Below are 12,083 nucleotides of genomic sequence, written 5' to 3'. Positions count from 1 at the left end.
ACACTGGGATGTAGACACAACACAGTACATGTGTGGAGCAGGTGCCTCTGTGCATGCAGGTGTGTGTGTAAGTCCACCCATCTTCAGACGCGTGTCCACGTGGAGCATATGCCTGGGCGCGTGCCCACGTGCTGCGGGAAGGGAGCGGGAGCTGACCAGGGCCTCGTACCCCTCCCTTTCCGCTGGCTCCCGCGAGGCTGCAAGTGCCGCCGCTGCCGCTGGGGGATCTGCGGGAGAGATGCTGCCGCTGCTGCCGCCCTGGCCGGCGCCGGAGGAGGGGTAGGAGCGGGGGCAGCCCGAGCAACTGGAGCATCTCCGCAGCCGCAGCGCGCAAGCTGCTGCCTCCCCTCCGGCCGGGCACCGAGCTGGGCACCGCCGAGGCAGCGAGCCGAGCAGGAGGTGAGCGGGGCTGGGGCGGGGCGGGGAGCCCGGGGGCGCCGCTATCTCCCGGCTGCAAGCAGAGGGTGCCCCAAAGAGGGGACGCGCCGCTTCCGCGGCCGCTCAGGGCTCCCAGCTGGTCCAGCTCGGCTCTCTCGGGGGGCCGGGCGGCGGGACCGCCAGGGGCCGCGCTGCCCCTGCGGCTGGACGGGACCCGGGGAAGTCCGACCTGCTCCTCGCAAGGTCAGCGCGGGATCGGGGCCGGTGGCTGGACATGGCCTTGGCACGCCTTCCCCCGCGGGGAGGGAGGTGAGTTTGCTTAGCAGCCCGGCAAAGGCTGAAGAGCGAGGCAGGGCGGGCGGGAATCGGGGCGGCTTTGCGCCAGTGACTGCGGGAGAGTGTGCTTGGAAGTGGGGCGGGAGCAAACACCCCGGTTAAGTCCAGAGCGCCCCGCTTTGCCCCCTCCGTTCGGCTCCCAGCTCCCCGGGGGCACCGATTTTTAGTTCTCGTTCTTTTGTGCTCGCATCAGCCCAGGACTTCACCTGCTTTTCTTCCCGAGCAAAGGAACTGACGGCTGATATGTTTTTGTTGTTTTGGAAGATTTTCACCGATGGGGACAAAAAGTGGGAAGCACAGTGTGAAGCGTATGGTTTTGCACAAATCCGATTCCAGGCCTAAAAGGTGTTCATGCCTCTGGTTATATGTACCAGGGTTAAGTGCCATCCTATGATGGGTGGCTAGAAGGAACATGTTGTAGCATAAAATTCTGCTGCAGGGCTTTCCTAGTGCCTCTCTAGAGTTGTCCTTGGATGCTTTGGAAAATGGGAGTTTTAGAGCATTTTGAAAGGGGTAATGGTAAGAAGGCCAATGATTAATGTGCCACTGAAACAACAGGAATTTAATAGCGAACTGTTTCCCAATACTGTAGTCCTTACTCAGGCAAAACTTCCATTAAGGATTGGTTTTAAAACCTGTGAATTTTGGCCCTAAAGTATTTTGTAAATATATATGTCCAAGTGAAAGAAAATTCATTGGTAAGCAGTACTACTCATACATTTTTTCTCAAGATGAAGGTTTATGGAGAAATTAGTGGAGCTAAGACAATTATCTAAAAATAAAACTATTTAATCACATATTTTACAGAAATCACACAGGCTGCAAAAAAAATTGTCTCAAATATGCTTGATGGAAAATGAATAATAAAAATAGTATCTCAAAAAATGTACCAAAAGAATTTGCCTGGTAGATTATGATACCATTAAAAGAGATTTCATCCTAAGTATAAAGAAACATTTTGTGAACTAACATATCTTGCTTTGAAGTTTTCATTTTGGCCTCAATTTTCATAGAATGTTACTGTAAAATAATCTTGACATTTTTACTTTGATTTTATAAAATATTTGTCTGTTTTACTTTTTCTCTTGTAAAGAGTCATTCTTGAGGTGGATCTTCCAATTACATGACTACCCTGCTCACAGGTTAAACTCCCCTTAATTTCCTTGTGTCAGACTCTCTGGTCTGCTAAATTAATTTTGCACTGCCTACTGCCTGCTCATATAGCACACAGTGAGTTTATTCCTGCTGGAGATTCTTCTTGGAGAATTTACCCTGTGTAGGGGAATCTCTGTAAATATATAGACTCTGTTTCCTCTTACAGCAGCTCCATCACCTGCCAGAAGAGAAGGAGGGGCAAGTCTGAGGGAGTGTGGCTGGGAGAGGCTTTGTTGTGGCTGGTTCCCTGCCTCCCTGAGGTATCTATTGCCAACAACATAAATTAAAGATGCTACCCAGTATTTTTAATTTATGCCAGGGCTGGGCAACTAAGAATCAGCTAGCCACAATCCTACTTCTCCTTTCCCTGCACCCAAGCTCTGTTCAGGTACAGAATTGAGCCCTTAGTCTAAATAAAAACGCAAGTTTATGCCTTAAGGACGTAGAATCCAGTCCTGCTCCTATTGAATTCAGGGGGAGTTCTGTCATTGACTTCAGTGGGACCAGGATTGGGTTCACATGCATTTTCATTAGATTTATTGAAGTGGTAAAATGTGAGTAATGTGATTATTAAAAATATTTTTAATGGGGCTAAATGACTAGGTAGTAAAGTGACTGGTTAGTTGTGCAGCTTAAAGAAATGTTTTAGTAACCCGTGTTTAATGGAATAAACTAAAAGGTGTTGCAGTGGTTGCGCAGTGTAGATTAGTGAAAAATAGAGCAGTTTTAAAGCAAATTGATGGATGACAAAGAGGATTAGTAATGAGCTACAGAACTAGCTGTTCACTTCTGTCATCTCTGTCAGTCCAGCTCAGGTATATAGTGACTTGTGTTTGGTGGCCTGTATGAAGTGACTTGTTTTCAGCTTGCTTCCAAATGGATAAGTGGTCTCATCATAAAAACTGCCACCACGCTGTCGTCTCAGCAGTCTCCACATGGAGGCCAAGGACTGAATGGGCTATGAAGATGGTATGTCTACACTGCAATGTAAGCCCAGGGTTAGTAGTAGAACTCGAGTTAGTACACGCTGGGTTTGTTAAACTAGGGCTTGAGCATCTACGCTCATTTGTAACCTAGGTTAGGAATTGTTGATGCCTAAGTCCCAACTTGGGGCATCTGCATTTACACTCCATTATGCAAGCCTGAGTCCAATCACCCATATCCCAGATTTCCTAGTGCCCTTTCAAAATGTGGCTGCTCTAGCCCTTTGTTCATGGTGCAGTGTGGAAAAACATGACTGTCCACCAGACTTGGCTTTCTAAAGGACAAAGAAAGTTGGCCTGTGGGATCATGGGATACATTTAGCAGACTCCCAGAGCACAAGTCCAGTGGGGCTGCAAAACAATAGGGCTTGAACTCTGGGTCCCGGCTTGACTCAGGCTCGGACTGAAGGCCGTCCGTGGGCATATGCAGAATACGCAGCTGCGTAGGGCACCACGTAATTTGAGGTACCAAATTTTGTGGTGCCCTAGGCAGCTGCATGCTGGGTATGTAGCACTGGCTCCAGTGGCCAGCCCCATCCCTTGGCCAGCCCCCATGCTCTGCCCCTACCCTTGCCCTGCCCCCATTTGACTCCTTTCCCCAAGCCCCCATTTCACCCCTTTCCCCAAGCCCTGCAGCCCTTGAGTGCAGCCGCCCCCCCGCGGAGGGCCCGGTCCCCCAGCAGAGCAGCCAGTCCCCCTGCAGTGGTGTGTGTGTGTGCAGATGCTCGGGCAGCGCAGGGCACCACCATAGGTAGGGACAGCCCTGCTTGTACCCTCCACCCCAGGGGAGTCCTGGAACTCTGGGTTAGCATGGATTTAGGATTGAGCCTTACTTCACTTTCCCTTCTAGAAAGGGCAGAGGCATGTTGTTGGGACAGTCTGTGCTGCTGTTGCTTAAGCTGTACTTTATGTTGTGCTGTAAGCATGGGTGCATTTACACAGCAACCCCCAACTCCTCCTCCCGACCCCTTGCAGCAGCAGGTCTCAGAGGCTGGATCAACTGACGTGGGCTCATGGGGCTTGTGGTGTGGGGCTAAAAATAGCAGTATAGGCATTTGGGTTTGGGCTGGAGCCTAGGCTCTGAGACTCTTCACCTTCACCTGGCTTCAGAGTGTGAGCTCCTGCCCAAGCCTGGATGTCTACAGTGCTATTTTTAGCCCCTTAGCATGAGCCATGCAAGCCTGAGTCAGTTGACCCAGGCTCCGAGACTCATTGCCGTGGGTCATTTTGTGCTGAGCAGACGTACTATAAGGGGAGGACTTCAGACTCCATGTCTATCAACCTGGTACCTTTTGCACAGTTTTCAGACCTCAGTGATTTACAAAAATAATTAATGTTTTTAAAATTGTTTTATTAAATCAACATAAAACCTGTCAGTGAGACTTTGTGTTGCTTGGGAAAATGACAAAGCTCAGGTTGCCCATCAATAAACTCCCCTTTTATCTGCATATGTACTGCTGGTTGCAAATAGCTCCTACAACATAAGTTGATATGCCTCTCAGTCACTTATTAACTGCAGGAGTGAGGAATGCTTTACCTGCGCTAATTGCTGCTGAGCGTTGTAAGATCATTGTCCACCCAACTGTCCATCAATAGAGTGAAGCACTGACAGAACCGGTAGCTTTAGTGTTGAAGTTTTGCACCTGTCACATCCAGGGCTATTTCAAGTGCGAATGCCACATTTCTGCAGAGTCAAGAAAATCTTGCCTGCTGAACTCATTAGCATGCAAAATACACTGGTTTGTTATCAGTTCCCATGTGGCTGTAATACACATGTGGTCTAGTGGTTAAGGCATCAGACTGGGACTCAGAAACCTTAATTCTTTTCTGGACTTGGCCTCTGACCCTGGGAAGCTGCTTCCTCTCAGTTTGCCCCACTGTAAAGTGGGGATACTGGTATCTACTTCCTGGTGTTTTGTCTTGAGGATTAATTCCAGGTGAAAGGCTCTATGTGCGTGCGAAGCAGTGTTATTACTATTGGTTGTTGGGCCAGTTTTTCAAATGCTCTTTCAAATGTGCACCTTTGACTTGGTAAGAAGCAACTCCCAACCCACTACACATTGGGGTGCTCAAATTTGCACATTTGAAAGTCTGCCTTGTTATTACCTACTGCTCTGGCTACACTACAGAGCTTACAGAGGTGCAGCTATATTGCTGCTGTAGTGCTGTTAGTGCGGAGGCTCTAAGCCGATGGGAGAGGGCTCTCCTGTTGACTTAATTATTCCAGCTGCTGCGAGCAGCGGTAGCTGTGTCAGCGGGAGAAGCCAACATAGCACAGTCCACACCAGCGCTTAGGTCGGTGTAACTTATGTTGCTCGGAGGGGTGACTTATTCATGCCCCTGAATGACATAACTTATTTTGACTTAAGCTGTACTGTATACATCGCTTCAGAAAGTGTCTTGGAATTGCCAAGTTAAAAGATACTGTCCATGCTGGAAAGCTCAAAATTTGAACTTTTAAACTCTGCAGCTCCTTATGTTATAATCACCCATCCTCATGTCTACTATAGAATCAAATTTGGGGAGAGGTCCTGAGATCTCCAGTTCCTTTTCTCTGGCATCTTTAGGGGTGGTTAACTGACTGCTGCTACCCTTATGCCCAGCTAACTGCCCACCCCCACATTCTGCAGTCTTCAAGAGGGAGTAGCAAATAGATCCACTGTCTCTGAAAACTTCCCCTACCCTTTGTCTGTTTTATCTATTTCGATTGTAAGTTCGTTAGAGCAGGGGCTGTCTCTTTCTATGTGTTTGTATAGCAGCTAGCTCAGTGGAGCCCTGATTTCCATAGGTTCTAGGTGCTATTGTCTCTAAGTGCAATTGTCATACAAATAAATAACGGATATGAAAGGTGCTTCTCTGGTCCCACTATTGACTTTTTAAACACTGTTTATACAGTTGAGGCCTATCAAAATGCGCTGCACAGAATGGGGATCCATGTGAAGAGGGAGCCAACTGTAAAATGAAGGAAGCAGTGCTCAAGGTTTCATACGACATCCAGTGTTGTTTAATACATTTATTAATGATCTGGAAATGAAGGTGAGCAGTAAGATAATAACATTTGCGCAATGATTCAAAACTGTTTAAGCTACTCTTGTTCCATACAAGAATGTGAGTAACTTCAGAGGACCAGACCAAGCTAGGTGAATGGTGGGCAAGAACAATGGCAGCTGAGGTTCAGTGTTGATAAGTACAAAGCATTGCACATGAGGAGGAAAATGTAAGTGACTCATATAACTTAACAGATTTCTAAATGAACAGTTTCAACTGAAGAAGAAGATCTGGGCATCACCGTGGTCCCATCAGCAAAGATATCTGCCTAATGACCACTTATGATCAAAAAGCAAACAAGATGTTAGCATGCATAAGGAATGGGATGGAGAATAATATGAAAAGTATAACATCACTAAGTAAATATATGGTTCAGTCTCATTTGAGAGACCATGTTCAGCGCAAGTCACTCCATCACAAACCAAAATACTGCAGACTTAGAAGTGATTCAGACAAGGGTGATGGAAATGGCAAGAGGCATGAAAAACCTCTCCTGTGAAGAGAGATTGAAAAGATTGGGACTGTTCACTTTAGAGAAGAGATGAATAAGAGGAGGAGCCATGATAAAAGTGTAATAAGAGTAAGTATAGCGAATGCTAAACTGAAGGTGGGGATTGAGAGGTTCTGTTCCCTATATTGTAACACAAGAACAAGGGGATGATTAATAAAATTGAAAAACAGCAAATTCACAATGGATAGAAATACTTTTGTCATACTTTTGGAACATATTGCCACAGGATGCTGTTGATTAGCAAGATTTAAAGAGGAACTGGAATTTATATAGATAACAAGAATATCCAAAGTTGTTTTAGTTAATAATTCTTTAAAAAAGGTTTTAGGAGGCAGATAAAACTTAATGATTAAGAGTTTTACCCAATTTTAACTATTAGTGGCTAGCATGAAAACTTGAAGGAGGCAAATTATCCCACATCTGTCTACCATAGAGTTTCTTACACCTTCTTCTGCAGTATCAGGTTCTGATCATTGTGGGAGACAGGATACTGGAGTACTTGGGTTGATAGAGCCGTAGATTTCATGGCCAGAAGGGACCATTGTGATCATCCAGTCTGACCTTCTATAACACAGACCATAGAACTTCCCCCAAATAATTTCCAAATTCCCAAATAAAAATATCAGATCTTGATTTGAAAATTGTCAGTGACGGAGAATCCACCATGACTCTTGGTAAGTTGTTCCAGTGGTTAATTACCCTTCCTGTTAAAATTTATACCTTATTTCCAGTATGAATGTGTCTTGCTTCAGCTTCCAGACATTGGATCATGTTATACCTTTCTCTTTTAGACTGAAGACCACATTATTGAATATTTGTTCCCCATTTAGTACTTAGAGAATATAATCAAGTCACCCATTAACCTTCTCTTTGTTAAGCTAAATATATTGAGCCCCTTGAGTCTATCACTGTAAGACATGTTTTCTAATCCTTTAGTCATTCTCATGGCTCTTCGCTGAAATCTCTCCAATTTGTAAACATCTGTCTTGAATTGTGGACACTAGAACTGGACACAGTATTCCAGCAGCAGTTGCCCTACTGCCAAATACAGAGGTAAAATAACCTCTATACTCCTCAAGAATTTCTTGTTTATGTATCCCAGGATCACATTGGCTCTTTTGGCCACAGCTGACAGGGAGCTCATGTATTCCCTATGACCCCCACATCTTTTTCAGAACGAGGAGTACTTGTGGCACCTTACAGTCTAACAAATTTATTTGAGCATAAGCTTTCGTGGGCTACAGACCCACTTCATTGGACGCATGCAGTGGAAAATACACTAGGAAGATATATATACATGGAGAAAGGGAAAAATGGTTGTTGCCATACCAACTGTAACAAGAGTAATTAATTAAGGTGAGCTATTAGGTGAGCTATTATCAGCAGGAGAAATTTTTTCATGTTCTCTGTGTGTATATATATCATCCCCGTGTATTTTCCACTGCATGCATCTGATGAAGTGGATTTTAGCCCTCAGAAGGTTATGCTCAGATAAATTTGTTAGTCTCTAAGGTGCCACAAGTACTCCTCATTCTTTTTGCTGATACAGACTAACATGGCTACCACTCTGAAATCTTTTTTAGAGTCATTGTTTCCCAGGTTTAAGTCCTCCATCCTGTAAGTATGGCCTGCATTCTTTGTTCCTGGTGTATACATTTACATTTAGCTGTGTTAAAACTCATACTGTTTGTTTGCTCCCAGTTTACCAAGTGATTCAGATTGCTCTGAATCAGTGACCTGTCCTTTTCATTATTTATTATTCTCCCAATTTGGGTTATCTGCAAACTTTATCAGTGATGATTTTATTTTCTTCTTCGCCATTGGTAAACATCTTAAATAGCTTAGGGCCAAGAAGAAATCCCTGCAGAACTCTACTAGAAACAAATGCATTTGATGATGGCTCCCCATTTACAATTTCATTTTAAGACCTTTCAGTTGTCCATACTCAGACAAAAAAGCAGGCTGGTGAAAAGAAACAAGGCTACGGAAGAAATATAGAAAGCAGAGTGAGCACTGATTCTAAAGATGAGAATATTTTCCAGTGAGTTATACTGAATGTGATTTAACAGATAACTAAACATTTTAGTTTATTAAGTAGAGGCCAGATTCTTCCCTGGACCTCTGTATAAACTTCCTACTGACATCTGTGGGCAAGCTCCTGTGGATCAAGAGGAGTATGAGTTCTAAATGTAGGCCCTAGCCCATAGACCACAATTAAATGTGGAATTCAGCTTTCTCCAAAAATGAATTTGTAGTTGTGCATGAACCATATACTTATTTGTTCACACAAACATTCCTGAAACAAATTGACAAAAAATCAAAGTCTGTTCATAGATAATTCACAAACCAAAAAGTGGCTAAATTGTCTGACAAAGAGTCCTGTGGCACCTTACAGACTAACAGAAGTACTTATGGTCCAATACTTCTGTTAGTCTATAAGGTGCCACTGGACTCTCTGTCGTTTTTTACAGATCCAGACTAACACGGCTACCCCTCTGATACTTAAATTATCTGAGAAAGTTCATTGTGAGTTGTTCAACCAGCTGTAATAGCAACAAAGAGTAATGGTGAAAATGGGCCAGCATGTACAGAGCCTTAAAATTAAATCAATAACCATGGCACAAGTAGTGCTTCATTAATGCACCTCACAATGAATATACTACTGCTATTTAATACAGTTATTTAGAATATTCAACAATTAGAAACACATTTTTCAATTTACATGTACTTGACTAGAAAGATACCAATAACTTTTCAAATAAATAACAAGTAGTTATAAATTGCACAATCAGCTGTTTAAGAAACAGTTGAACAAGTTTTTTAAATACACACATTACCTAGAAAAAAAGCAATGTCTGAACTTTATTAAGAAATATGAGGGCAGATGACATAAAACATACAAATGAGACACATTTCTAACACAGAAACAAGAACTCTAATATTACAAACCAAAGTACTGAGCACTGAGGGATTTTAGAAATCTATGTATGAATTTTTTTTTTAGTTAACAATTGTAACAGTCACTGTAGCCATACGAGGTGGGCTGGAAGTCAGAATTTACTTAAGACAATCTAAGGTATTTGTAAGTGCCATTGTATCAAGACACAATACAGTATTGTCTATTTTTTCACACACAAAAAGTTATAAATATGGACTAGGAAGGAAAAATTCATAATTCTTACTTAAGAATAATGCAGGATTGACACTTCCACCTCCTAGTGATACACATTTCCTCCTAAATGAAATTTTTTAAGTGAACAAGAGTTCATATACTGTTAGGGGAAGGGATTGTGAGATGTATGCCTGTTAATTAAGAGAACAAAATTTTCACTAATAGAGGTGGCAGTGGGTTTGCAAATCTAGAACTGTAATCCTTTCCCTGAGACTCTCTTCAGTATTACAGGCTCACAGAAATTAAAGACGGAAAAAGCTTGTTGCAGTAAGTACTTTGCCTATCTCCTCTCATGCTTGCAATTTTAACCTAGAGTAACCATTTTGGTACGTAAGACATATACATCTGTCTTGAGGCCTGATCTTACACCCCTGAAGCTAGGGGAGTTTTACCATTGGCTTCAGTGAGTACAGGCTTGAACACTAGGGGCTTAGTCAACAAAAGGGATTTAAACATTAGATATTGTGATGACTAACGTTTAGGCCTCCTGCCACCCAATGGAATCTACAGCCCTGAGTTAAGTGCCCAGGCTCCCCATACAGTGCATGGAGAGAGTCAGGGCATAAGAAAGGTATCCTTCAAAAGCCAGGTAGGAACATGATCACGGAGCCATCTGAGAAGTGAAGTGGCCTAAGCAAGGGCACCTCCTTCCACTCTGGATTTGCAGCTGTGAGCCCTCTCCTGGGGGTAGGTGCCTAGGCCAGCTCAGCTTTTTCTCTCAAAATAAATAAATAAATAAATGAGACAAGTGCCCTAACCACTGGTCTGTGGGGATATTCTGGAGTTTCTGCTGAAGATGTTCCATTATGAATAAAACACTTAAATATTCATTGGGATGGCAAGTGAGAATGAGTCTATAGCGTGTGCTTAGGGCACTCACCTAGGAAGTTAGAGAAGTGTGTTCAAGTCCCTAGTCTACAGCAGATAGAGTGGGGAATTTAAACCTGGGTCTCCCACATCCCTAATGACGGCCCTTAAAAGGGAGCAGTTGGGTGTGAGGAGACAGTGATACACTAGTCAGCCTCTGAGAATCCCTATTAGATTGGACCTCACAGGCAAGATAGGCAGAGGAATGCCTAGCTTGAAGATCCTTCATGGGCTAAAGGCACTGGGCTTCAGGCAGGGCCTGATGAAATTCACCCTACGGTACTTAAGGAACAAGTGAAGCAATCTCAGAATTGTTAGCAATTACTCTGGAGGACAGATGAGGTCCCAGAGGACTGGAGAAAGACAAATATAGTACCTATCTTTAAAAAAGGGAACAAGGAGGACCCACCAGTCAGCCTAACTTCAGTACCTGGAAAGATACTGGAACAGACTATTAAACAATTGGTTTGTAAGCACCTAGAAAATAACAGGGTTATGAGGAATAGCCCAGCATGAATTTGTCAAAAATAAATTATGCCAAACCAACCTGATTTTCCTCTTTGATAGAGTTACTGGCTAGTGGATGGGGGGAAAACTGTAGACGTTATATATATTGATTTCAGGAAGGTTTTTTACACCGTCCTACGTGACATTTTCATAAGCAAACTAGGGAAATGCCATCTAGAAGAAATTACTATAAGGTGGTTCCAGAGCTGGTTGACAGCCCATACACAAAGAGTAGTTATCAGCTGTTGTCTGTCAATCTGTGAAGGTGTATATAGCAGGGTGCTACTAGGGTTAGTCCTGGGTTTGGTAATATTCAATATTTTCATTAATGACATGAATGGTGGACAGGGTGGATTTGATTAAAATCACATTGATTAAAATCAAATTGACTAAATCACTAGTCAGGAAGACTCGATTTAATCATGGATTTCTACATAAAAGTGCATTCTTGTTGGTTGTTATAACCTTAATACATATTCTTCACAACTCAGAGAATGCCAGTGGAGAAAGAATATTTCTTCCTTCAGACTAATTCATTCCAAATTGAGAAATCGTTGGGACCTGAAAAAGCAGGAAAGCTCATTTTTCTTTCCAGATATGAACAAACAGGAAAATGAAGGTGAAAATGACTGAGTTAGCTGCAGAAGCCAATATTTTAAGTTTCTCATGTAGACCTGGCTGACACAGTCGACTGAATTTTTGTTTTTTTAATATTTCATTTAACTATTTAGTTAAAAACATTTACAAAACCTGATTTTAAAAAACTTTATGTTTAACTAAATACAAAATTCATATGCTTGTTTTGTTCAAATACTATATGTTTGCTGTTGAAGAAAAGATCCAGAATACATAATACTGTGTTAGTTTGATAAAAATTTAAATGTCTGTCTGGTGATGTTCTCCTCCAATACAGGATGGCAAGAAAATCCTCCAAATATTAATGATTAAATGTTGAATTGGAGATAGTTCACCTCCCAAATTCATAAATATCTGCTTCAGTGTATCTTCAGTAAATGAAATAACCAAACAATCATTCATTTTCTGAGATAGCTGTAAAACTAATCTGACAAGTTTTCAAAATAAATCACTTTATAGTGTGTACCTTCTAAAAATGAAACCTACATCG

At 42.7% G+C, this 12,083-nt stretch overlaps 1 protein-coding gene across 2 annotated transcripts in view; it reads left to right on the top strand.

Annotated features, from left to right (window-relative positions):
• Positions 1–311: 311 nt before the first annotated feature.
• The window catches only part of CASR (calcium sensing receptor), a 189,796-nt gene continuing 178,024 nt past the window's right edge, over positions 312–12,083 (top strand). The window contains exon 1 of one of the 2 annotated variants that reach the window (XM_075071557.1): positions 312–399. The gene's annotated coding sequence lies outside the window, so the exon portion shown is untranslated. The remainder of the gene's footprint in view (positions 400–12,083) is intronic. The other variant, XM_075071559.1, reaches the window with a different exon arrangement.

The sequence above is a fragment of the Chelonoidis abingdonii genome, chromosome 1 (genome assembly GCF_003597395.2).
Source record: "Chelonoidis abingdonii isolate Lonesome George chromosome 1, CheloAbing_2.0, whole genome shotgun sequence".
Lineage (NCBI taxonomy): Eukaryota > Metazoa > Chordata > Testudines > Testudinidae > Chelonoidis > Chelonoidis abingdonii.
The sequence above is the reverse complement of the archived record's forward strand: the minus strand, read 5'-3'. Positions and strand labels throughout refer to the sequence as shown.